This window comes from Cnephaeus nilssonii (genome assembly GCF_951640355.1).
Source record: "Cnephaeus nilssonii genome assembly, chromosome: 8".
Lineage (NCBI taxonomy): Eukaryota > Metazoa > Chordata > Mammalia > Chiroptera > Vespertilionidae > Cnephaeus > Cnephaeus nilssonii.
Window position 1 is genome coordinate 85,691,981 of NC_137079.1, and position 22,095 is coordinate 85,714,075.

At 45.0% G+C, this 22,095-nt stretch overlaps 1 protein-coding gene across 2 annotated transcripts in view; it reads left to right on the forward strand.

Annotated features, from left to right (window-relative positions):
- The window catches only part of GTF2F2 (general transcription factor IIF subunit 2), a 198,919-nt gene that overhangs the window by 78,250 nt on the left and 98,574 nt on the right, over positions 1-22,095 (forward strand). The window lies entirely within an intron of this gene.

Sequence of the window (22,095 nt, forward strand, 5' to 3'; positions counted from 1 at the left end):
TGGAATCAAACATTTTAAAACTTCTTTTTCTAGTTATCCATATAAACCTTGATTTTCCAAAGCTGTGTAATGATATCTTTGTACTATTTTAATTTCAAAGGTTATAATCTTCCCATAATATCTAAAATACTATACTGTATAAAGCAAGTGTATTACTAGAATATCATCCTTTACTTTTGATCTACAGAGAACATTTTATAAACTTATTACTTTGTTAGAGCTTTTGCTTCAGGGTCCTCACTTTCCCACTTTTGTATGTGGCTAACATTTTATAATATTTAAAGATAATGATTACAAATTCTTGATACTTTAAATTTTTTTACTTTCAGAGTCAGCAATTTTTAAACTCTGAAGAATTGTATTATACTTTTATAGTTTATATTGAATGTATTTCAGCCCCATATAGTTTAGAATCATAAATTTGTTTGTTTCAGTACTTACTATGTGAAACAAAACAGACAAAATTCTGCCCTGTGGAGCTTCATTTTAGTAGACTGTAACTACACAGAGCTGGTAGTTGAGAACACCTGTTGATGTGGTAGTGGCAGCCTCTCAGATTTCATTATTCTCATTTAGGGGCTGGTTGAGCTGGATCATCTCTAAATTGCACATCATCTTTTTAATTTTTCTCCTTTTCTCAATTAGAGTTTATCTCTTGGGAATGAAAAAAAAGAGACTGGTTTTCTTGTCCAATAATTCCTCTAATTTAAATGCCTCCCCACAGCAAATAAAAGTATGACAATCAAAATGAAAAAATTTTTATAACTTTGGAACTTAGGCAGAAGATGTTTCTGTCTTTGTTTTTAACCTGTAAAGTCTTTTTGAAGATTTGTCTTCAAATAACTACTGAAATTGGAAAATGCAAAATCTGGTTACTCACGTGCCACGATTTTTTCTGTGGTCTTGATTTTCTTTAAAGATTTCTGAGCAGACAAGTAGCTGGTGTTTATGAAATGGCTGCTTTTTTCTTAACAAAAAAGAAATTAAAATTGTTTAGCCTTTAGAGTGTGTTAAAACACCAGCCATTGCATATTTCAGTTACTTAAGTGACTTAGGAAATAGGGTGCTTCAGGAGATGATAATCATCTGAGTTTCATAAAACAGATACCTACCGTAAGTTTTGAAGAGGTAGAATTTTTTACCACGTGGGAAAAGACAGGAGTAAGAACACTCTACACAGAGATATGAAGGCACAAAGACTTGGGGAACACAGTAGAGACTTGCTTATAGTTCTGCAAGCCTGGAATGCAGGATTTGTTGTAGGCAGAACAAAACAGAAGCTTCAGCCTAGAACTTTTCTTTGAACTCCAAACTTATACACCCCAAAGCCTGGTTCATTGTCCAATAGATATTTCGAATATGTCAAAAATTGAACTTCCCATCTTTCCCCAAAAACCTGCTTCACCAGCAGTCTTTCTCATTTGAGTTAACTCTGCCCTCCCATTTTGTCAGTCCAGAACCTTGATCACATTCCTGACTCTTCTCTCACACCCCACATCCAATGTGTCAGAAAAATCTGATTAACACTACCTTTAAAATATTACACATCTGCAGTCTCACCGTTTCTCATCACCCACATGATCTGTCATTTCTCACCTGGATCACTGCAATAGCCTCCTAGCCAAGTTCCTGCTTCCACCTTTGCCCCACTGTAGTCTGTTGTCAGCACAGTAGTCAGAGTAGTTATTTTAAAATCTGTCAAATCATGCCATTCCTCTACTCACATGTCATTTGCAATGTTTGCTGTATTATTCAGAATAAAATTAAAGCCCTTGCAGTTGTCTGCAGGGTCCTACGTGATCACTCTTCCATTCCTCTCCCTTCTCTCCACATTCATCTCCTAATCTATACTAATAAAAGGATAATATGCTAATTAGACCAGATAGACCAGACATCTTCCAGTTGTCCAGTCCTTCTTCTGGACAAAGCCACAGTGGCAGGGGCTGAGGCAGAGGCGGTTAGGGGCAATCAGGCCGGCAGGGGAGAGCAGTTGGGGGGCGGGGGGATCAGGCTGGCAGGGGAGGGCGATTAAGGGAGATCAGGCAGGCAGGCAGAGTGGTTAGGGGTGATCAGGCAGGCAGGCAGGTGAGCGGTTAGGAGCCAGCAGTCCTGGATTGGGAGAGGGATGTCTGACTGCCAATTTAGGCCCGATCCCACCGGGATCCTCCAAGGGGTCCTAGATTGGAGAGGGTGCAATCTGGGCTGAGGGACACCCTCCCACTCCCGTGCACGAATTTTGTACACAGGGCCTCTAGTAGTACATAATTACTCTAGGCACACTTCTGTATTAGGGCCTTTGTTTTGGATGTGCTTTTCTGCTTGCAACATATTTTTTCCAGATTAACTGCATGGCTCAACTCCTCGCCTCTTTCAAGTCTCTTTTCAGATTCTACTTTAATAAGGCCTACCCTGACTATGCTACTTCCTCCTATACTTGTATTTTCTTCATAGCACATAACACTTTCTAATGTATATACCCTATAACTTATATTTATTGCCATCCTTGCTCTAGTGCAGTTTAAGTTTTTGAGGACAGAATTGGCAATTCAGTACTTGAGCTATCCTGTACCTAGATATATCACACACTAGAGGCCCTGTGCATGAAATTTATGCATGGGCCCTCAGCCCAGCTTGCACCTTCTCCAATCTGGGACTCCTCGAGGGATGTCCGACTGCCTGTTTAGGCCTGATCTTTAAACGGGCAGTCGGACATCCCTCTCACAATCCAGGACTGCTGGCTCCCAACTGCTCACCTGCCTGCCTGCCTGATTGCCCCTAACCGCTTCTGCCTGCCAGCCTGATAGATGCCTAACTGCTCCCTGGGCAGCCCGATTGCCCCTAACTGCCCTCCCCTGCTGGCCTGGTCACCTCTAACTGCCCTCTCCTGCCAGCCCAGTCACCCCCAACTGCCCTCTCCTGCTGGCCCGATCACCCCTAACTGCTCTCCCTTGCCACTCTGGTCACCTCCAGCTGCCCTCCCCTGGAGCCTGGTTGCCTCTAACTGCCCTCCCCTGCTGGCCTGGTTGCCCCCAACTGCAGGCCTAGTTCCCCTCAACTGCCCTCCCCTGCAGGCCTGGTCCCCCAAAACTGCCCTCCCCTGCAGGCCTGGTTGCCCCCAACTGCCCTCCTCTGCCGGTCCAGTCACCCCTAACTGCCCTCCCCTGCTGGCTATCTTGTGTCCACATGGGGACGGACATCTTTGACCACATGGGGGTGGCAATCTTGTGTGTTGGAGTGATGGTCAATTTGCATATTACCTCTTAATAGATAGGATATGCTCAAAGTTTTTCAGGGACTCTCTAACTACCTACTTAATGACATTCAAGTTTTTTATAATTTGGCTCTAGTCTCACTTTCTGACTTCATTTTCAAATAATCTCCTTTACCTAGACATCACATGGCTGTATCACACTAGAAGTTGTTACCCCAGATGTTCTAGGCACTTTTACATCTTATGCCTTTGTTACATGCTGCATATTCTACGTAGGACGCCTGTCTACCTTCTGCCAAGATCCTTTTGAACCTTTAAAACCAAACCAGTTGTCACTTAGGGAAACCTTCTCATAGCTTCTACTCCCAACTCCAGCTAGGATCTGCCACCCTCCTTTTCTACATTCCACATACTTATTTATTCTTCTTTAATGGTTTATATAAATGTCTATTTTCTACCGTTTACTTGAATGTAGTTGCATCTTCTACAAAATTATGAACTTCATAAAAATAGGGACTGAATTTTATTTTTCTTCTCACTCTTCCTCCCTCTTTTTTATATTCTCTGCACTTAGCATAGTGTGTTTCAAATATTAAAATCCCAAAAAAGATTTGTTGGGTTGAAATGGGTTGAAATAGAAACTCCAGGTATAAAAACATAGGACTCAACAACACTCAGCTTCTTTAATTATCTTACACTGAACTGCACTTGAAACTGGAGTTGATTTTTCAGTCCGTATACACATGTATGTATGCACACATGTGCATATGCATGCACACACATCTTGCTTTGAAAAGAGGAAATGATTATAAAACAAATGTAAATCTATTTCATCAACAATTAAGAATTTTTTCAAAATATAAAGTGTTGAATAGTCTTCCACTTATTTATCAAAGACCTTTTCTTAAGTCAGTAAGGTGTTTTTTTTGTTATTTAGTGAGTTTTTTTCTATATTGTATTTTAGCAAATAGTGGTTGGTACCATAAATGGGTATATTAAAAAGTGTATTTTATATCTCTATATATAAAAGCCATGCAACCAGAACACCAGAGCGACCGGTCGCTATGGTGCACACTGCAGCCAGCCAGATCAGGGGCGGGGCTGGCCGTCCAACTGCCTTCGGCCCCTCCCCCCAGCCAGCCCTGCCCCCATCGGCCCCACGGCCCCTCCCTACCACTGGCCCGGCCCACTCAGCCCACATGGGGTAGGGGGTGGCCGGACCCCACCCGTGCACAAATTCGTGCACCGGGCCTCTAGTCCTATATAATAAAGAGGTAATATGCAAATTAACCCTAAGCCCTCACAAGATGGCTGCCTACGACCAGGCCAGCAGGGTGGCTAGTGAGGGATGGCCAAATGACTAAACAAGCAGGCTGCATGGGGTGACCAGGCTGGCAGGGGAGGGGGAGTTGGGGGCGATTAGGCTGGTGGGGGGGCAGTGAGGGGCGACCAAATGACTGAACAGCAGGCTGCATGGGGCGACCATACTGGCAGGGGGAGTTAGTGAGGGACAACCAAAAGACTGAACAAGCAGGCTGCATGGGGCAACCAGGCTGGCAGGGGAGTTAGTGAGGGACAACCAAATGACTGAATTAGCACACTGCGTGGGGCGACCAGGCCGGCAGGGGGGGACCGTGAGGGGTGATCAGGCCAGCAGGGTGGGCAGTTGGGGCCAACCAGGCTGGCAGGGGCGCAGTAAGTGGTGACCAGGCGGGGGGGGGGGGGGGCAGTTAGGAGTGACCAGGCCAGCAGGAGGGGGGGGCAGTTGGGGACAATTAGGCTGGCAGAGGAGGCAGTTGGGGTCGACCAGACCAGCAGTGGGGGGCAGTTAGGGGCAATCAGGCTGGCGGAGGGAGGCAGTTGGGGGTGACAAGGCCGGCGGGCGGGGGGGGGGAGGGCAGTAAGAGGTGACCAGGCCAGCAGGTGGGGCAGTTAGGGGCGACCAGGCTGGCAGGGGGGGTGTGCAGTTGGGGGTGATTAGGCTGGAAGGGGGGTAGTTGGGGGCGACCAGGCTGGCGGGGGGGGGGGGGGGCAGTTAGTAGCAATCAGGCCAGCAGAGGGGGGCAGTTGAGGGTGATCAGGCCAGCAGGGGGGTGCAGTTAGTGGTGACCAGGCAGCAGAGGGGGGAAGTTGGGGGTGATCAGGCCTGCAGGGGGGGCAGTAAGGGGTGATCAGGCTGGCGGGGGGGGGGGGGGGCGGCAGTTAAGAGCAACCAGGCCAGCATGGAAGGGGCAGTTGGGGGTGACCTGGCCGGCAGCAGGAGGGCAGTTAGAGGCTACAAGGCCAGCACAAGGGGCAGTTAGAGGCGATCAGTCCAGCACACAGAGGCAGTGAGGGGTGATCAGGCCGGCAGGTGGGGGCAGTTAGGGGTGACCAGGCAGGCAGGCAGGTGAGCAATTAGGAGCCAACGGTCCATGATTGTGAGAGGAATATCCGACTGCCAGTTTAGGCCCGATCCCCGGATTGGAGAGGGTGCAGGCTGGGCTGAGGGGACTCCCCCCTCTGCTCCCCCACCCCCCCATGCACAAATTTCGTGCACCGGGCCTCTAATTTATAAATAATGCTCTTAAGGATTAGTGTTACTTAACAGGACTTTAATTTTAGTAATAAATTCTCATAGCACTCTGCTATTAAGTTTTAGTCAGATGTTATGAGAATTATAACTCTCATGTTAATCAAATATAAGATTCTGTCATTCATTTAGATAAAGGTAGAAATTAGTATTGCAGTAATCCCAAAAAATATGTAAACACTTAAATCAATGAAATTCAAGTCAAGAAAGAAGAGAATCTTATGCTATAAATTTTTTTTGTTCCATCCCATCTCATAATATAAAATCCCATTCCATTTAGCCACCAAGTAAATAATAAATAAAAAAACCGAAGGGGAAAAAATGCAAATATATTTAATAATAGCTCTTATCTGCTATACTAATTAAATTGTTTTAATTTGCCTTTTTATTAAGTATAAATTTTAGTTAAGCATCTTGAGTTTTTTCTTAATAGTTGAATGATAAATTATGTAATCACCCTATTTGTAATATATGTTGTATGTCTTAAATTTAGAGGAACATAAATATTACACAAGCATCCTAATGTGCGTTTTCTTGTAGGAAAGTCACAGTACTGGGAAAATATAGAACTCTAACTTCTACATGTTTGTGTCACTCATCTAAAAATACTTGTCTCAAAAGTTTTTATTTCATACAGTGTTTGTGAGTATTCTTCAAAATCCTAAGAAAAGCCTTTCCCTTTGGGAACAGAATATTGTCTGGGGGAAAGAGAACAGTCTCTCTTCTATGCTAAGACACCAGACAGTAGGAAGCAAGTTGTGATTCACACTCTTTCCTGGGGAGAGGTTACCATGTTGAACCTGCCTAGATTCCTAATGTCCCATATTATGGTAAAAGATGTCTTAGAATGTCTTATTGTAAGGGAAGAGGGAAAGGATCCCCTCATTCAGTAGATCTTTCCATAATTTCTTGGTGATGCCATTCATGTAGGTGAACTAGACTTGTCCCCAAAGAAGTTCTGCAAATAAAATTTTTGCTTAACATAATAACCACACTAAAGCATTTTTTTCCACCACATTTAAACTAGTATTTGAATATATTTAGTACTGTAATTTTGACTCTTCTCCATATATAAATTTCTCAAAGAATAATTATTTTATAAATGTTTTTATATAAGGATGATTCTCTTATAGCTATATCCTTTTTTTAAATTGATTTTTCCTTAGAGAGAGAATAGAGATAGGGAGGGAGAAGTGAAGGGAGGGAGAGAGAGAAAAAAAGAGAGAGAAATATCGATTTGTTGTTCTACTTATTTATGCATTCATGGGTTGATTTTTGTATGTGCCCTGAATGGGGATCAAACCCACAACTTTGGGGGTATCAGGACCATGCTCTGACCAACTGAGCTATGTAGCCAGGGCCTAGCTATATCCTTTTATATTAAAAAGATACAAGATGAATTATAAATATGTTATATAATTTATTGTTCAAAGCCAATTACTTTTGAGAATGAAGGTGGGCACTAACCAGAAAGGACACCATACTGAGACAATACTGTCCCAGATTAAGTGAATGTAAGATCACTCTTAGTGTGGATAGCCTGGATACACTAAAATGATGATAACCTTTTAAAACAACAACTAAAAAAGTAAGGGTCAAATAATAAAAGTGCTGGCAATCAAGAAATGTATACTAGAAATTCTAGACTGGAGCAAACTGGTATGGCTAACCATAAACTGTTGTGTTTCCCAGTAGTCACAAAATTGGTAATATGATAGCACTGTGTTAACATTTTCATGTAAATTTTTATATCAAGTTTATTAAATACCAAAATGAATAATAAACTGAAAATGGTTTTATAGAAAAACATTTTTCTATAATCCTCAGAGTTAAGGTCATAGCAGTAACTCGGAATTTTATAATTTCATGACCAGGGAGGTACAGCATTACATTTTAGCTTTCTGTAATCTTATTTGAAACAACTTGCATTGAATAGAGTTTTTGGAGAATGTTGACGTTAAGGGTTAATATCCTAGTGTCAGGATGCATTCATTTGCAAGAATCAGAAAACACGAAACAAAATGGCTTAAAATAAAAGGAATTCACTGACTCACATAAATCAAATCCAGTGGTACTGTGGGTTTTAGCCATGGCTTTCTCTAGAAGTTCTCTATATCATCAGTGCTCTAGCTCTGTTTCTAATTTTATTGGGTCTTTTCCAGCTTGACTATTCTCAGGCCGGTTTATCTCCTGGTAGCAAGATAGCTGCATGCAGCTCTCAGGATTACCTGCCTCTTTATTCATATGAGGACCCAGAAGTTAAGTGACCTTGTCTTTAGCCATTAAACAGAACCCTTCACTTCATTCAATGGGCTAACATAGATTCTGAGTCTATCCCTGAACCAATAAATGTGTCAGTGGAGATGGGATACATGGACTGATTAGGGCCTACCTATGGAAATATATAGGCAGTAGGGTCAATCCCATCCACAGCATGTGACCACTCCTCAATAGGGAAGGGGTGGAGTGGGTGCTAGGGAGGCAATCATAAGATCTGCAGCAAAACCTTTTTTCCAGAAAGCATCTTAGGAATATGAAACACTCATCAGGGAAATTCACACTCTTGATTGCTTCTCTGTATAGAGGGCCAAGACTTTTAATAGAAAGCAATTCTGGATCTATGAAGATGCTTTGATAATAGGTTGAGGTAGTTAAAAGAGTTGGGCTCAGTCAGATTGCCTGGGTTCAAAGACTGGCTTTCCCATTTACCAGCTGTGTGATCTTAAGCAAAGTACATGATCTCTCTGTGCCTTTATTCATCTCAGTATTATGATAAAGATTAAATAAAATAATACTATATAATGCATGAGGTATCTGACACAGAGTAGATACCCAGTAAATAAACACAAAATAAATATGTTTATGACAATTACCTGAGCAAGAATTCCTGTCCTAAAACTCCCCTGGAGGTATTCCCAGTCCTATCCAGTTTTCATGATAGAAGAGACATACACATAAGGATTCTTTTAGAACCCCTGCCCTAGGGTAGATATATTAATTTAATAAAGTTTAATTAGAAATAGAGGAGAAAGATAAGTAGAGCTGAAATAAATCATCTGAAGATTTTGTTATAGAGTCCATGATAACAATCCTTTGTTCAAAGCAGAAATCCTAAAGTAGTTTAGAACCACCTAGATATTATTCACAGTCAGACCTGGGGACCTGAGTTAATTCTCACTTTACAGTCTTTCCTTCCACTCTGTCCTCAAGGACTCATTAATGTGGTCACCATTAATTGCATGATTTATAGTTTATAGTTTATAAATCTGAATGTTCAGAATTTTTCTGGAAAGTAAAAGATAATCTTGACATTTTCCCAAGTTGTCCTTGGAAATAGTCTTATCATCCTTTTCTCTTACAGTGATACTTTGATGACTCTCCTGAGGTATCCAGATGGGTGATTTTTAAAATGTGGAGCTATATGTCTTTTTTCTTTAATTTACTGGGGTGGAAGATGGCGACCGGCAAGAAGGTAGGGAGGGGAGAGTGTGTGAGAGAGTGAGGAGGTGATAGAGGAATGTGTGGACGTGTGTGGATGTGAATGGGTGTGTGAGAGCTAGGGACAGTTAGATCCTGCAGGTCTTCCAAGGTGCTGCCAAACCGGGCAGTCTTAGACGGCGAATCCCCGCTGCCACCGCAAACACTCCAGGGAGGACACCGCCGGCAAAGAGACCACACCAACTTGAAGAACAGAACTGCTTGAAAAAAAAAAAAAAAAAACTGCTTGAGACTAGGATCATATCCTTGCCACTACCCAATCTGGTCTCAGTCGCAAACCAGGGCCCTACAGCCACTTGGGTAAAAGACCTGCGACCACAGCTGCAGACCCACGGACACCAAGACCCCAGGCACCCTGGCCACAGATTTCTGTGAGTCACAGAGCCAATGCCCCTCCCCTCTGGCCTGAAGCAGTGGCATAGGAACTGCCAGACCCTCTCTGCGCAAACAGGCCTCCTGCCCACACACAGCAGCAGCGGCTCTACCTGAATTTGAGCCTGGGTGGCAGACATGGGAAGTTTGTTTCCTGCAACTACACCCCACGCCCACACAAGGAGGCTGCACTGAATTTGAGCCTGGACGTGCGATCTTGGGGAGTTTGTTTCCCGCGACCAGACCCCGCGTCCACACAGGGAGACTGTGCTGAATTTGAGCCTGGGTGCGCGAACTCGGGGAGTTTGTTTCCCATGACCAGACCACACGCCCACGCAGGGCGGCAATGCCACCTGACTTTCATTCGGGGCAAGTGCACACAGAAGTCTGTTTTCCACAGCGCAGGAGTGGACCTCCTGCCGACACAGTGTGACTGTGCAACCCGGTCCCCAAAGCAGACCAGGGACCCTGATTCTCCGCACGAGAGGCAGCACTGAGCACCAGTGACTTGACTCTGTTTCTCATTGCCCGCACCTGGGGTCTCTGATTCCCAATGCATTCACACTAAGAGCCAGTGACTCTAATTCTTGGCGCGTGCACACACAGGGACCCGGATTCTCGGCGTGAGGCCGCACCAAGCAACAGAGACTCTGACACTTGATTCTTGGCGCAGGCATAGAGGGTCTCTGACTCCTAACACGCACTAGGGGACTCTGATTTTCGGCACATGCCAGCAGGGTCTCTGTTTCAGCACGGTGCAGGCGGGGTCCCTGATTCTAGGTGCACACACGCCACACTAAGTGCCGGTGACTGATCCTGGACGAGTATGGCTCCCACCAACCCACGGCAGCCACAAAACAGACTTCTCTGTTGGAGCTCTTCAGTGACACTCGGGGGGTGGGGGGGTGAAGCTCCCACTGCACACAGCTCAGGCCCCTGCAACTCAACATTTGAACCTTCTGATGATAGTTAGAATGGGGAGACAACGAAACAATCCCCAGAGGAAAGAAAAAGAGGAATCGCCAAGAAAGGAAATGAGTAAAACCAAGGCATGCAACATGACAGAAAAAGAATTCAGAGTAATGGTCATACAGTTCATATACCAGATGGATGAGAAAATCAACAACCTATGCAAAAATGAAGAAGAAATCAAAAGTGATATGGCTACAATCAAAAACACCATGGAAGGTTTCAACAGTAGGCTGGAAGAAGCAGAGGACTGAATTAGTGAGTTAGAAGATAAAGTACAGAAACAAGCCCAATCTGAACAGCAACTGGAGAAAAAAATTAAAAAACAGGAGGAGAGCCTAAGGGAGCTTTGGGACAATGCAAAATGAAGTAACATATGTATAATAGGGCTGCCAGAAGGACAAGAAGAGCAGCAAGAATTAGAAAATCTATTTGAAGAAATAATGACAGAAAACTTCCCGGATATGGGGAAGAAAAAGGTTACACAAGTACAGAGAGTCCCAAGCAAGATGAATCCCAAAAGACTCACACCAAGACACATCATAATTACAATGGCAAATGTTAATGACAAAGAGAGAATATTAAAGGCTGCAAGAAAGAGACAGAGTTACCTACAAAGGATCCCCAATTAGATTATCAAATGATTTCTCAACAAAAACTCATCAAGCTAGAAGGGAATGGAAGGAGGTATACAAAGTGATGCAAAGCAAAGGACTGAATCCAAGAATACTCTATACAGCAAGTCTATCAATCAAAATTGAAGGGGAAATCAGGAGCTTCACAGACAAAAAAAGGCTAATGGAGTTTATCACTACCAAGCCAGCAATGCAAGAAATGCTAAAGGGACCGTTGTAAAAAGAAGAATTAGAAAGGGAGGAAGGAACACAGGCATAAAATACAGAAATGGCTACAAACAAGTACCTATCAATAATAACATTAAACGCAAATGGATTAAATGCTCCAATCAAAAGACATCAAGTGAATGAATGGATAAGAAAACATGACCCATATATATGCTGTCTATAGGAGACCCACCTCAGAACAAGGGACTCACACAGACTGAAAGTGAAAGGATGGAAAAATACCTATCAGGCAAATGGAAATTTAAAAACAGCTGGGGTAGCAGTACTTATTTCTGACAAAATAGACCTCAAAGTGAAGCCCATAACAAGAGACAAGAAAGGCCACTTCATAATTCTAAAGGGATCGATACAACAGGAGGGTATAACTGGTAAACATTTATACACCCAAGGCAGGAGCACCCAAATACACAAAAAAACTTCTGGAAGATAGGGGTGAGATCGACAGCAACACAATCATGGTAGGAGACTTTAATACCCCATTAACATCACTGGATAAATCCTCTAGGCAAAAAGTTAGGAAAGAAACATCAATCCTAAACAACTCACCAGATCAGATGGACTTAATCGACATTTTTAGAACATTCCACCCCAAAACTACAGAATATAAATTCTTCTCAAGCGCACATGGGACATTTTCAAAGATAGACCACATATGTGGACACAGGAAAAGTCCAAATTCAAGAGGGTTGAAATCATATCAAGCATCTTCTCAGATCACAATGGCATAAAATTAGAAATCACCTACAGTAAAAACAATCACAAAAATTCAAACACTTGGAGGTTGAATAGCATACTATTAAACAATGAGTGGGTTACCAAAGAGATCAAAGAAGAAATAAAACACATCATGGAAACAAACGACAATGAAAACACAACAATCCAAAATCTTTGGGACACTATCAAAGCAGTCCTGAGAGGGAAGTTCATAGCATTACAAGCCTACCTCAAAAAACAATAAAATCTGATAATATACCATCTAACTCTGCAACTTGAAGAATTAGAAAGAGAACAACAAGAAAAGCCCAAAGTGAGCAGAAGAAAGGAAATAATAAAGATCAGAGCGGAGATAAACGACATAGAGACCAAAGAAACATACAAAAGATCAATGAAACCAAGAGCTGGTTCTTTGAAAGTTTAAGCAAGATTGATGAACCTCTAGCCAGGCTCACCAAAAAGCAAAAAGAGAGGACCCAAATAAACAAAATCAGAAACTTAAGAGGTGAAATAACAACAGACCCCACAGAAATACGAAGAATCGTAAAAAAAATACTATGAGCAACTCTAGTCCAACAAACTGGTCAACCTAGATGAAATGGACATATTCCTAAAAACATACAACCTTCCAAAACTCAACCAGGAGGAATAAAAAAATCTGAATAGGCTGATACCTATGGAGGAAATTGAAGCAGTAATCAAAAAACTTACAATAAACAAAAGCCCTGGACCAGACAGCTTCACAGGGGAGTTTTACCAAACATTCAAAGAAGAAATAAAACCTATCTTTCTCAGACTATTCCAAAAAATTCAAGAAGAAGGAGCACTTCCAAGCTCTTTCTATGAAGCCACCATTACCCTAACCCCAAAACCAGAAAAAGACAATACAAAGAAAGAGAATTACAGGCCAATATCCCTCATGAACATAGATGCCAAAAATCCTCAACAAAATTCTAGCAAATCGAATCCAGCATTACATTAGAAAGATCATACACCATGGCCAAGTGGGATTTATTCCAGGGATGCAAGGATGGTACAGTATCTGCAAATCAATAAATGTGAAACACCATATAAACAAACTGAGAGATAAAAACCATATAATCATATCCATTGATGCAGAAAAAGCATTTGACAAAATCCAACACCCTTTCTTTTTTTTTTTTCTTTTTTTTTAAAGCAATTTAGATGTTTATTACAGGCTCTGGGAAAATTCTACAGGGGGTTACATTCCTGGCATAGAGGCAAACATCTTACACTTCTCTATTCATCTCACACATTATAGTATAGCAGTCTGCCATTCTGTTTCTTTTCCCCCAAACACCCCCAAGCTTTCTCTCAAGCCTGGCCCTTGTCTTTCACTCCCCGCTCCCTTCACTTCTTGGATGTATTCTTTTTCTCTTCTGCAGGAAGAAACTCCTGGTCCTTGTTATAGTTCCTTTGATTCCGTCTCTATTCCCCTGATCTGCACAGCTATCAATGACAGAGGGCCCTTCCTAGAGGGTAAGAAATATTGAGAGGCTAAGAATACTCATTGTTGTGGGTTTTGTCTGTTGCATATTAGACTAACTTTTCTCAGTATGAGAGGGTGGTTTGCCTCTCACGGAGGTTTGCCAATCTTTTTTGCTCATCTCCTTCACGCTTATAAAGAGACATGGTCCTTTTTTTTTTTTTTTAAATTTCTTTATTGATTAAGGTGTCACATATTTGTCCTCATCCCCCCATTCCCATCCCACACCCCTCCCCATGGATGCCCCAACCCCCTGTTGAACTTAACCATTGGTTAGGCTCTTATGCATGCACACAAGACCTTTGGTTGATCTCTCCCTTCTCCCCCCACCCTCCCCTATCCTCCCTCTGAGGCCCGATAGTCCGATCGATGCCTCCTTGTTTCTGGTTCTGTTCTTGGTCATCAGTCCATGTTGTTCATCATTTCCCCTAGATGAGCGAAATCATGTGTCACTAGAGATATACTTATAAGAATTGAATGTGCGACAAGCAATAATAGTTATGCTGACAGGCAAATGAATCAGTCTGTAGTGAGTTTCTTTCTGGACCAACAGTTCTTTTGAGACCCAATATCAATGTCCACCAGTTCCTTATGAGTACATGTCGGCACTGACCCCTCAGCTCTGGATGGTGGACAAATGGTGGTAATGCAGGTCCGACTCCCTCTGGTTTGGTCTCGGCCGGACCCAGGGGCACGGCTTCACCCGGATCCAGGGGCCCACGGCCTCACCCGGACCCGGGGCCAGGCTCACCCGGATCCAGGGGCCCACGGCCTCACCCGGATCCGGGACCCAGGCTCACCTGGATCCAGGGGCCCACGGCCTCACCCGGACCCGGGACCCAGGCTCACCCGGATCCAGGGGCCCACGGTCTCTCCCGGACCCGGGGCCAGGCTCACCCGGATCCTGGGGCCCACGGCCTCTCCCGGACCCGGGGCCAGGCTCACCCGGATCCTGGGGCCCACGGCCTCACCCGGACCCGGGGCCAGGCTCACCCGGATCCAGGGGCCCACGGCCTCACCCGGACCCGGGACCCAGGCTCACCCGGATCCAGGGGCCCACGGCCTCACCCGGACCCGGGGCCAGGCTCATCCGGATCCAGGGGTCCACAGCCTCACCCGGACCCGGGACCCAGACTCACCCTGACCCAGTTCCCAGCCTCACCCGGACCCAGGGGCGCGCAGCTTCACCCGGATCCGGGACCCAGCGGGGTTTCGTCTTCTTGATCCCATTTCCTGTTGGTCAATTCCATCTCAGTAATTCCTTCGGCCATTTTCTCAGAGCTCCAGGGCAGCCGCCGCAGAACTCGTTGGGCGGCGGGCTCGGCGAAGCTCCGGTGTGCCCGGTGCGCGGCAGTGGGCTGGTCCGGGGTGGCTGCGTCGGCCCTTGGGTCTGCAGCGGTGGCCAGTCACCGAGCGTGCGCACCTGGCCGCTTCCGGGGCGTTGAGATTCTTGAAGGACTCGGAGGTCAGCAAGCGCAGAGTCTCCCACCCCATGTCTCCCAGTGGCTCGTCTGTCCGTGCTCGGCAGCGAGTGGGGCCTTCCCCTCAGCCAGAGACCGCCGGGGGAACTGCGCCGAGCACGTTCCAGGCCGCCACTGTGTCGTCTGAGCCGTAGTTCTTAAAGTGTGATCTTTGGGTCACCGGCATCAGCATCATCCCGAGTACCCCTCTCTTTTATTCTAGTTGTAGAGCATCTGCTCAGTCAGCCCTCCGGTGGTTCTGGATGGTGTCTGCTCTGTTTTCCCGTTGTAGTTTCAAAATTGTTGTGGTAGGCAACAATCAGGCTTCCGCCCTATGCCTCCATCTTGGTCTTCCTTTGTATAGTTAAGTCTTGATTGTTGTTTGTGTCGCTGGGAGGAATTGTCCTCCAGGCCAATTGGCCGTGCGGATCCTCTGTGTCTATAAAGGAAGATTTGCTGTGTAGGAGACAGATTTATGGGCCGGGTCTTGGTGCAGCAAGGCTTTGGCGCTCACTGAGTCTGCCTCTGGAATGTGTCCTTTATGCGAGTGGTTGAAATCTGGTGTCATCTCACACCGACCACTAGATGCCCTCGTTTCTGGGTCTCCAATGGTGTGTAGGTCAGCTACTACCTGAGACCACTCAGCAGGACTTATGGCAAAAACTGCAGTTTCCTCCTCCTGTCTGAGCGTCCCTAGAGCAGTCCGACTAGAACCGCAGTTTATCTGGTCAAGCTGCCATAGGGCAGGCCACCCACATGCAAAAGCCGTTGCTTGGAGCCCAGGTGTGCCTGCAAGACGTACGGGGCGGACCTGCAAAACGAGCGGGGCGGGTCCCAGGGCGGGGCGGGTCTCAGGGCGGGGCGGGGCCTCAGGGCGCCACCAGGCCATGGCGAGGCGAACCGCACTGGCTGCAAGTCTGCTTTTTCTGCTTTTCACGTTTCTAAGCCCCCTCGTTCCGCACTCCAATGCAGCAAACACTGATTGCTGGGCGCACCTCCACAAGGAAGTCACTCCCACTCTCCGATCCAAAGGCCGAGAGTCCAGCCTCTCCCCGCAGGCGTCTGGGGAGCTAATCTCCCCTAGGGTTGGAACAAAAGCCACAAGTCCCTTCCCCCGACCCACGCGCCTCCACACCTCAGCTCCTCCAGAGTTCGCTCTTTCCTCTTCTCTCTTAGCTGTAAATTCACCATTCAGCCAGCTCTCCTGTGGTTCTGGGTGGCAGACGCTCTGTGCGCGGCGAAGTTCCTTTGTTTAACTTTGAAATTGCTGTGTGCGAAGTTCCTTTGTTTGACTTTGCTGCCTTCTTGGTTCTCCTCTCTCAAAATGGCTAGAGGACTTGAGTGTAAGACAGGAAGTCCTAAGAATCCTCTAAGTCGGTGTTGGCTGTCTCCGGGGCCCCGAGGATCTCAGTGGGGAGCTGGGCCAGGTTGGTGATGCGGGTGGGCCCATCTCGCAGAAAGATGGTCTCTTCCTTCACCGAGAGCCGCTGCGCCGAGTCCGCGGCCGCCGCCACAGCAGCTGCCGCGGTGCCCACGAGCTCATGGCCCCGGCTGCGGTGCTGGCTGAGAGGAGCAGCCCCAACACCCTTTCTTGATAAAAACCCTCAGCAAGGTGGGAATAGAAGGATCATAATAACAGCCATATATGACAAACCCACAGCCAACATCATACTCAGTGGGCAAAAACTAAAGCCATTTCCACTAAGAACAGGAACAAGACAGGGATGCTCACTCTCACCACTCCTGTTCGACATAGTACTGGAAGTATTAGCCATTGCAATCAGACAAGAAGAAGAAATAAAAGGCATCCAAATTGGAAAAGAAAAACAGCCCTTATTCGCAGATGACATGATATTGTACATAGAAAACCCCAAAGACTTCATCAAAAAACTATTAGACTTAATAAATGAATTCAGCAATGTAGCAGGATACAAAGTTAACACCCAGAAGTCTATGGCTTTTCTATACACCAATAATGAACTCAAAGAAAGACAGATTTAAAAAGCAACCCCATTTACCATTGCAACAAAAAAATTAAGATACCTAGGAATAAACTTAACGAAGGAGATAAAGGACCTGTACTCAGAAAATTTCAGAATGCTGAAAAATGGGATAGAGGAAGACATTCACAAATGGAAGAATATACCATGTTCATGGATTGGTAGAATCAACATCATTAAAATGTCCATACTGCCCAAAGCAATCTATAAATTCAATGCAATCCCCATCAAAATACCAACGGCATACTTCAGAGACCTAGAACAAATTCTCCAAAAATTCATCTGGAATAAAAAAGTACTCGGAATAGCTGCAGCAATCTTGAGAAAGAATAACAATGTTGGAGGGATCACAATACCAGATATCAAGCTATACTACAAAGCCATTGTTCTCAAAACTGCCTGGTACTGGCACAAGAACAGACATATAGATGAGTGGAACAGAGCAGAGAACCCAGAAATCAACACAATCTAGTATACTCAATTAATATTTGACAAAGGAGGCAAGACCATACAATGGAGTCAAGACAGTCTCTTCAATAAATGGTGTTGGGAAAACTGGACAGATACTTGCAAAAAAAAAAAAAAAGTTAAACTAGACCACCAACTTACACCATACACAAAAATAAACTCAAAATGGATAAAGGACTTAAACATAAGATGGGAAACCATAACAATCTTAGAAGAAGCCTTAGGCAGCAAAATAGCAGGCATTTGTCATAGCAATATGTTTCTAACGATACAGCTCCTAGGGCAATGGAAACTAAGGAGAAAATAAACAAATGGGACTACATCAAAATAAAAAGCTTCTGCACAGCAAAAGAAATCTTCAGCAAAACAACAAGAAAGCCACTGCATGGGAGAACATATGTGCCAATGCTATCTCCGATAAGGGTTTAATCTCCAACATTTACAGGGAACTCACACAACTTAACAAAACAAAGATAACCCAATCAAAAAATGGGCAAAGGACCTAAATAAACACTTTTTGAAAGAGGACATTCAGAAAGCCAAGAGACATATGAAAACATGCTCAAAGTCACTAATCATCCGAGAGATGTAAATCAAAACAACAATGAGGTACCACCTCACACCTGTCAGAATGGCAATCATCAGCAAACGACAAGTGCTGGTGAGGATGCAGAGAAAAAGGAACCCTCCTTCACTGCTGGTGGGAATGCAGACTGCTGCAGCCACTGTGGAAAACAGTATGGCGTTTCCTCAAAATTTTTAAATTGGAACTGCCATTTGACCCAGTAATCCCACTTCTAGGAATATATCGCAAGAAAAGAGAAACACCAATCAGAAAGGATATATGCACCCCTTTGTTCATAGCAGCACAATTTACAATAGCTAAGATTTGGAAACAGCCTAAATGCCCACCAGCAGATGGTACATCTACACAGTGGAATACTACACTGCTATAAAAAAGAAGGAATTCTTATCATTTACCACAGCATGGATGGAACTGAAGAACATTATGCTAAGTGAAATAAGCCAGTCAGTGAAAGAAAAATATCACATGATCTCACTCATTTATGGATAATACAAAACATTATCTGATGAACAAAAATAGATACAGAGGCAGAGAAGCATTGGATGGACTGTCAAACTACAGCGGAAATGCTGGGGAGAGTGGGGGGGTGGGTAAGAGATCAACCAAAGGACTTGTATGCATGCATATAAGCATAACCAGTGGGTGCAAGACACTGGGAGGGGGGTGAGGGCATGTGCCAGCGGGGAGGGGAGGCTGGAGGAAGGTCAATTGGGATAAAAAAAGGAGACATATATACTACTATTTGTAGTACTTTAAACAATAATAAACCAACTTACTGGGGTGATAATCTATAATAAAAGCCTTGGGGGTGATCAGGCCAGCAGGGGAGAGCAGTTGGGGCGATCAGGCTGGCAGGCAGAAGTGGTTAGGGGCAATGAGGCAGGCAGGCAGGCGAGCTGTTAGGAGCCAGTGGTCCTGGATTGTGAGAGGGATGTCCACCAAGCGATCCCAGATTTGAGAGGGTGCAGACCAGGCTGAGGGACACCCCACCCCTCCCCTCCCCCCCATGCACTAATTTCGTGCACCAAGCCACTAGTGGTTAATAAAATTATATAAGACTAGTGGCCCAGTGCAGGACATTCGTGCACAGGGGGGGGGGGGGGGTGCATCCCAGCCTGCACCCTCTCCAATCTGGAACCTCGAGAGGGATGTCCAACTGCCAGTTTAGGCCTGATCCCACCGGGCCTAACCCGGCAGTCAAACACCCCTCTCACAATCTGGGACCACTGGCTCCTAACTGCTCCCTGCCTAATCACCCCTAACCACTCTGCCTGCCAGCCTTCTCACCCCCAACTGCCCCCCCCACCGGCCTGCTCACCCCCAACTGCCCCCCCTGATGGCCTGATTGCCCCAACTGCCCCCTACTTCTAGCATGCTCATCCCCAACTGGCTCCCCTACCGGCCTGCTCACCCCCAACTGCCCCCCCCACTGGCCTGCTCACCCCCAACTGCTCTCCCCTCCTGGCCTGATCGCCCCTAACCGCCTCTGCCCCAGCCCTGCCACCATGGCTTTGTCCGCAAGGACGTCCGGAAGGTCTCCCAGAAGGTCTCCTAGTCTAATTAGCATATTACCCTTTTATTAGTATAGATGTGGTACATATATACAATGGAATACTATTCAGCCGTAAAAAATATGAAATGCTGTCATTTGTAACAACATAGATGGATTTTGAGAATACCATGCTATGTGATGTAAGTCTTTTTTAATCAAAGATTTTTGTCAAGGCCTGGGAACAGGAAGTTCTTCTGAAGAACTAACCCAAGAAGGCAGCTAGCCTTCACTGCCATAAGCGTGCCCTTGTTTTCTTACCCTTTTTCCTTGAACTACTCCTGTTTATGTGAAGGATTATGTGAAAGAAGCTGGATGTCTTTATTAAAATGCAATACTTTTTTTTTTTTTATAGTAAAAGGTGAAAATTTATTGAGAAACAAGCAGGCTCCCAGGTGGGGAGGGGTAAAAAGTCCCCAAAATGCAATACTTTTAAAAAATTGTTTAAATAGACAGGTGAAGTAAAAGTGCAAAAATACCGCTGGGATAAAACTACCATAAAAAGTGAGGCAAGGTGTTTTACCCAGTGTTCCTTAAAAGGCAACGCAGGAAGACTTCTTGGGGCGATTGGCAGGGAAAGATTGCTCTCTTTCCTCGTTCTGATCATAGCAGCCATCCCCACAGCCCTTGAGCCGTATACTGCCCCTGTAGGTTTACTATTCAGATGAAATAAGGATTTCCAAAAGATTGTAAGAGGCTATTGGGAGTATATATAAAGATTTTAAGATAGGAGGAGGAGAGGAATTTTTTATGTATCTGGGTACTGTCTCACCCTAAACTTCTCGCCTTTGGAATTCCCCCCCTCTTCTGCCCAGTCTTTTGGTGTTCCTCAGGGTTCTGGCCTCTTCTGCCATTCCAACTCCAGTGTGCACTGCATCACCACCAGTCATTTTCACTCTTCCCAAATGCATCATGAGCTGTCATGTCACAGTGTCTGCAGTGTTCTTTACTTTCTTTTCTGCTGCCAAACTCCAATTCATCCTGTAAGATTACCTCAAATGTGAAATCTACCCAACCATTTTCTCCACACGGGATAATCATCTCCACCAAGTTCCTGCTATCCTTTTTCTAATAGTCTACTAATTAATTACATTTTATTCTTTATTTTACTTTCATTACATTTGTTTTTGTCTATAGGGACTGTATCTCATTTATCTTCTAACAACTTTATGTTCAATAAATGCTAGTAGAGTAATTGACCAAAAATCACCAGTTTAAAGTTAAGGTTTCACAGTTATACTTTTATGAATGATTCCCTTCTGTGTTAATACTCTTTGAAGAATGCATTTAGCTATGCTTAAGATTCAAATGATAAGTCCTGAGAAGCAATATTGGCATGTGGTGGTATTTCTATAAAGACTCCCAGCTACTCAGGATAAAAATACTTTAGTACACAATTTCTCTTTGTTCACTCACACTTGAAAATCAACAGGGCTCACCTTAGGCAAAACTATGAAGCATGCTAAGTTTACCTTTATGATCTAGGCATCTCCTGTTTTCACTCCTTTTCCCTTTAGTAATGTCTATCTTTAGGTATCTACTTTTTATCTCGTTTTGATCCTTTTTATTCTATCAATTCTGAATACATTTTAAGAATGAATGGACATAGTCAGATTGGGCATTTGATTTTAAGCTTTTTATTACCAAACTAGAGGCCTGGTGCATGAAATTCATGCACTTGGGGGTCCCTCAGCCCAGCCTGCGCCCTCTCGCAGTCCGGGAGCCCTCGAGGGATGTCCAACAGCCGCAGAGGTGGGAGATGCTCCCACCACCACCGTTGCACTCACCAGCCGTGAGCCCAGCTCAGGGCTTCTGGCAGAGCGGCGCTCCCCCTATGAGAGCGCAATGATCACCAGGAGGCAACTCCTGCATTGAGCATCTGCCTCCTGGTGGTCAGTGTGCATCATAGCAACCAGTCGTTTTGCCATTCAGTCTATTTGCATATTATCCTTTTATTATATGGGATTATATAGGACTAGAGGCCCGGTGCACAAATTTGTGCATGGGTGGGGTCTGGCCAGCCCACCCCCAATCGAGGTAGGGGAGGCAATCGGGGATGGGGTGGGGGGCCGATCGAGGACGGGGCCAGCGGGGGGGGGGGAATTATTAGTGTCAAAGATCTTTGCATGGTGTATACACGTTTGCTGTTGGCTTTCGGATGAGTTGAAGTTTCAAAGGCACTTTAGTGTCAGGGACACTTACAGCTTCCATTTCTAAGCCTCTACCTAGACAGGTAATGCGGTTTAGTTCCCTTCTGACAAACCCTCTAAAGAGAGGCTGTGGTGTGATGTGGCTGCCCTTTTTGGTAGTAAGCAGTGGAGAGAGA